Here is a 6,000-nt window from a genome sequence, read left to right as displayed (position 1 = left end):
TCTTTGTTATCTTAGACAAAAATATATGTTGTTTTATCTTTTATTTTGTAATCAAACAGTTCATTTGACAGTTGCCATGTTGATAGCTTTCGAAGGAATAAAACATGGAATATAGAGTAAGCACAGAGCATATGGTGTGTCAGTCTCCCTTTCTCACTAGAGGAGACAGGCCATGTGGATATCAGGAAATTATAAAATGTTTTCAGAGCATTACGTGCCTGTATTTTTTAACCAATCATTATTTAATATGTCCCTCATATTTCTCAATCACTCAACACAATTACCCACTTACCAATTTTCTCTACCAAATTACGTATTTATATTCCGAGATTACTGAATAATTACCCATAGATATCAATGAGAATATAGTTTTTCTCAATCTTTTACAATCTTTGGGTTTTCTCATGCAAAAAATGGTTCTTCTATGTTTAATGGAATAGGGAATGGAGTGTGAAGTGGGGGGAGAAGATACTTTTTGTATTAGTCCTTGTAAAACAAGAAGCATATACTTTTTTGTACAGTGGAATAGTTTAGACTAGGAACTTGGGTTTCTCAAATAGTTTGGGAAATGGATGGAAAATCCAGACGCGTCAACTATCAAAAAAATATAATATTGCAAATGTGTTTTGTCAAATTTTTAGATAATTTGGTGGTGGATAATTCAATATATATATATATATATATATTTATGAGTAATTCTACATGCTTATAAAAAAAATTATAATTTCCATGTCAAATGGTGGGTAATATTAAAAGATAGAAAGAAATAAAACATATAAGAAGCATGCATGACAAAATAAGAACAGAGGAAGGTGGAGCTCATGACTGTTTTATGTGTTTTTAAACAAATTTTTAATTATTTTTCTCAGTATGTAAAATTAATCTATAATTATCAACTTCTTAATTACTTATTTACTGTTTTGTAATGGATCTTTCTCTCATGAAACATGCCACGTGTCCATAATAGATATTTGTAATGCTTTTAATCTTGGTGCAATCTTAATCCAGATGCAAAAATGTTATCAAAATAGAATAAGAAATTTTTGTGATGTGGAAAGATAAAGAATAATTTTGTGGCGCAATCAAAGCACAAAGAGAAGCATATACATTCCAATTTTTTTCTCCATATAATTGAGATTTGAGAATTTTGGATAAGTTTTTGAGAATTTCGGATAAGTTTTGTAAGAGCAAACACTACTTAGGTGTTTGGCAAGTTGGGTTTGGGTTTTTTTGGGGCTAAAATTCACAAAAACAAAAACAAAAATAAAAACAAAAGCAAAATAAAAAAACAAAATAAGCTAAAATAGTTAATAAAACAAAAGGTCACATCAAACCCATGACCATTTCACGTTTTCTCTCACAAATATTACATCTAATCAAAAAAAAAAATCTAACCATCTTCCCAAACATAACTATTTTACACTACAAGAAATGTCACTTTTGGCTACCAAAATATTGGTCGCCAAAAGTCACATATTTAGTCGCCGAAACGATTTAGCGACCATAATATTTTGTCGCTGAGCTTGTCGCCTTTACCCTGTCGGCGATAGTATTGGCAACTAAAATTTTTTTGGTCGCCGAAAGTGACTACATTTGGCTACTAACTTGTGTTTAGTCGACAAAAGGTATGTTTTCCGCCACTAATGTATTAGTCGCCGAATGATTACATTTGGCTACTAACTTGTGTTTAGTTGGCAAAAGGTATGTTTTCTGCCACTAATGTATTAGTCGCCGAATGACTACATTTGGCTACTAACTTGTTTTTAGTCGGCAAAAGGTATGTCCGCTACTAATGTATTAGTCGCCGAATGACTACATTTGGCTACTAACTTGTGTTTAGTCGGCAAAAGGTATTACTTTTAGCTACTAAATAATTAGTCGCCGAAAGTACACATTTGGCTACTAGCTTGTGTTTAGTCGGCAAAAGGTATGTTTCCGCCATTAATGTATTAGTCACTAAAAGTGCTACCATAATTTGAGAATAACTATTATAGACCAAAATATTTGGTGGCCAAATAATTTGAGAATAACTATTACGTATTTGGCTACCAAAATATTTGGTAGCCAAATACTTTAACGTGTTTTTTTTTTTAAAAAAAAAATAAAATTTTCTATAAACAACCTGTACAAATTAATCCATCACTAAATCTATTATTAATACAACCTGTACCCTGTATAAACAATATAATCCATCAACGGTAAATATGTTATCAAGCATTCAACAACGTGCACACATTTCAGTTCCAACCATCCAAAAAATTAATATTGAACGTCCACTTATATATATATTACAAATTTCATAAGAACCATGTCTAATCCCACGTCAAGAATTTAATTCCATACATAATACTGGAATAACCAAATTAATTGTACACCTATAACTTCTGTACCACAACAAAAATTATATTCTATACTGCCACAAAACTATTTTGTACCACGTGCTATGTTAATTTCTACCAAATTAGCTGATATTTACTCTACCAAAAAAATATTTTGTACAAACCACTATATATACGGATAGAGATATAAAAACAATGTCCTCACGTACTTGTCAACAAAAACATATCCACATTTGTATGTCCAAAAACATCTGCAAAAAAGGGGAAAAAAATCATTAGTTCGGTGCGTGTAGAGGCACTTCTGGACGACATATATATATCGTAATAATTTCAAACATTAAAAGACAAGGAGAGTAATATCTATTAACTAATGCAAGACATCCAAACATGGACCCATCATGAGTTCTTGTTTTAGCTTTTTAATCTCTAAATCTATCTAAGTAAATTTTAGTACTTAAATGTGAAAGTAAATTGTGTAGGTATTACGAAATTACAGAAATTTTGGGTGTACTTACCATTTCATCCAAAAATTATTTGTTATAAAAATGTAAGAGAACCCATCATTAGAGTTTGTCTGGTATCCATAAAACTCACTATGCTTATGTTTTTGTGACCTCCATGAAGCTTCCAGTTAGTGGGTTTATAGATGTAGATATGCTTCTGTTTGTGAATGAGTAATGCCATGGGTTCTTTATAGGCTTATGGGGACAAGAGCTATATAAGATTATGCTTACCTATTCTTCCATCTTACTATCTAATTTTGATACGTATCTTCAATACTTGGCTTCTTTAGTCCTAAGTTCCCTGTTCTGTTGCTGAGTAATTATCCTTCCATCAGCCAAATCTTGAGGCCATGTTATATATATGAACTGTCTATTGTTCAACTGTTGTTGCACATTTGTAGTGGTGATAGTTAAACTTATCAAATACACAATTGCGCCTAAACCTTAGCTGAACTTTACAAATCCATTGTTCGAATTTCCAAACGATTAGGTCAACAGGATATATCCTTCGTCACATTTAGTTCTTGCAAAATGGTGCCCCCCGAACCCCTTTTTTCGACTAAGTTTATGATATTTTCAACTCTAACTCCCAACTCTAAGGATATATCCTTCGTCACATATAATTTTCAAAACGCCAAGAAATGCAATGTAATTGGACCACAACAACAACAAAAATAACAAAAAAAAAAAAAAAAAAAACCATACCAGGAGTTCTCAAAGATGAACACTCCCTGAGCAACTAGAAGGAAGCACACAAGACTATTCATCAATAAGTTCACTTATCAGATTTTCCAATTCAAACGAGTCACTCACACAACAAAATTTTGATTCATTGCATTAAGATTAATTTTAAGCACCTTCAGCAAAAAATTAAGTATTTTGACATCCCAACATCATCAAACATGTCAGCAGTTTGGAACAACTCTAGTCAAAAAAGCATCGGAAAATGCTATATTTAGTCATTTATTTGGTAGAAAATTTAGTATTCCTAACATTATCTAAAAGCATCGCCACACAAAAGCTCCTCAAAATAATAAGGCGGCAACAACAACATGCGTGCACACACACAAGTGATACTTGAGAGTTCTTAGAGATCCACACACCCACACACCTTAATCAACTAGAACGAAGCGTACAAGACTCTTCATCAATAAGTTCAATTATGTCAACATTTCTGATTCAAATGAGTCGCACAGAACAATTTTAATTCATTGCATTAAGAACAATTTTAGAAAAAAAGTACATTGAAAACTTTCCAAGAAACAGTAGTGGGAGGGGAAAAAATAAGTAAAATAAAACAATTTTCACATTTTCAAAAGTAGTGGATCCATCAAAAGGGAGAATGAAAAAAAAACCGAGAATGTATGAAAAAAGAAAAGAAAAGAAAAGAGAACCAATAACAGCAGCATTCTTGATCATATGACCTTTTCATTTTACCAGATATCAAAATGGAAACCAAGAGTAAAATGAGTTTTTGAAACTTCTAAATATTTCAATTTCCCAGATTCCGAGCTGGAAAGAGGGAAATAAAATTGAGTTTTTAAAACAAAAATAAACCATAAGCTCTTTCCCTAATTTAAATTATCAAGCAAAATAAACAACCCAACAAAACCAAATAATTTTCATATAAGTTCTCATCCAAGAGCTCAGGTCAATATATAAATCTTTGAATGAGAATATAATGCAAGTATAAGCTCTTTCACATTGCATAAGAAGCAATATTTCTCTTATGCAATAAATGGTTAAGTTAAACACAAAAGTTTCCTGGTTAAAAGGCATATGGGCCCAGTTATATTATAATGCCTAGAAAATCAAAGACCAAACATGGCATATGCAATCAAAGTCATGATCAAACAAACAGGTCAGAATATATATATCCTCATTCTCGATCGAGAAGTCACCATATTTTGAGATATCAAGCTGAAAACCACCCTCACAAATCCGTAGGTAATAGATTTCTTTATCAAGTACAATTTCAATATCAGCTAATAACTGAGCTGTATGCAACCATTCACATGAAACCATTACGCCCTCAATTATGTTAAAAACTAATATATATATATATATATATACATGTTCTACAGATGCTCACACCACAACAACAGATATTAATACATCAGAGAAGATTAATAAAGCACACTGCTAAGTAAGTTCAATCTAATTAAGTAAACACCTAGTTTGTTATTAATAATAACATCAATAACTCCCAAGGTTAGTAGCTGACTCTAAAGCAGTACTTTCAAAGCCACCTGCAGCATTGATTCAAGGCATGTCCCAACCACCAAGGAAAACCACAGTGCATGGGTGAAGGGAACTACATAGGGCTTGGTTTCTTTTTCTGTATTTTTTTATTTTTATTAACTTTTAGTTTTTAACCTATGGAGAAAGGAAGGGAGAATCAAATTCCACACCGAGCTCATCATTGAAACTAGAACTTCACAAATCACAACTTTTACACGACTAAAGAACTGTGCCTTCTACCAGGTGTAGTATGAAAACAAAGAAATACCCTCTAGTACAAGATTTGGTAACTATGGTTCAGGGCAGTGGTTAAAAAGCCATCTTAAGGCTGATTGTAATAAGTTTATGTTGTTACGTTGGTTGGTGAAAATACATGAAGCTGTAGGATTTGCTTTGGTGTATAAACTAGGTAAAGCTTTACAGCTTAGTAGCACAAGGCCATGAGTTTGGGGTTGTTCTTCATCAACATAGCAGTCGTAGGACAAATGGAAAGATTGACTAGTCTTGTTCAATTTTTATTGTGGGAAATTAAGGACATTAAGAAGCTTAAAGAAGTGCAGAAAATAAAGAGCCAAGAGTTAAGGGCAGTTCATGAACACAGTGGCCATTGGACAACCGAAGAGAACAATTAGGCTTCTTCAATCGGATTTGTTGGCTTAAAAAAATTCAGAAAATTAAGAAGTAGAACATATATCAATATATAAAACTCACCCAGCAGCAAATTAACAAAAAAAGAGAGAATAAAATAATACTCTATTAACACCTCAGCTGATATGTATCCCTATAATGTCACCCACATTTCTTCCTTTGAATACTCCAAAAAAGGCCAAAAGTAAAGTTGCATACAAGTATTAGTTATTATGTTCCCATTATTGATGTTGGAAAATACTTATAGTTGAACTTCAGGCAAATACATA

The 6,000-nt window shown here is 32.2% G+C and overlaps 1 protein-coding gene across 1 annotated transcript in view; it reads right to left on the bottom strand.

The window, feature by feature from the left end:
* Positions 1-2,235: 2,235 nt before the first annotated feature.
* Positions 2,236-6,000, bottom strand: part of LOC114284557 (uncharacterized) — a 55,482-nt gene continuing 51,717 nt past the window's right edge. Inside the window, exon 6 of the mRNA XM_082875828.1 lies at positions 2,236-2,590. The gene's annotated coding sequence lies outside the window, so the exon portion shown is untranslated. The remainder of the gene's footprint in view (positions 2,591-6,000) is intronic.

Source organism: Camellia sinensis, chromosome 6, assembly GCF_055761805.1.
Source record: "Camellia sinensis isolate YWXY chromosome 6, ASM5576180v1, whole genome shotgun sequence".
Lineage (NCBI taxonomy): Eukaryota > Viridiplantae > Streptophyta > Magnoliopsida > Ericales > Theaceae > Camellia > Camellia sinensis.
Note: the sequence above shows the minus strand (reverse complement) of the source record. Positions and strands in the feature narration are given on the sequence as shown.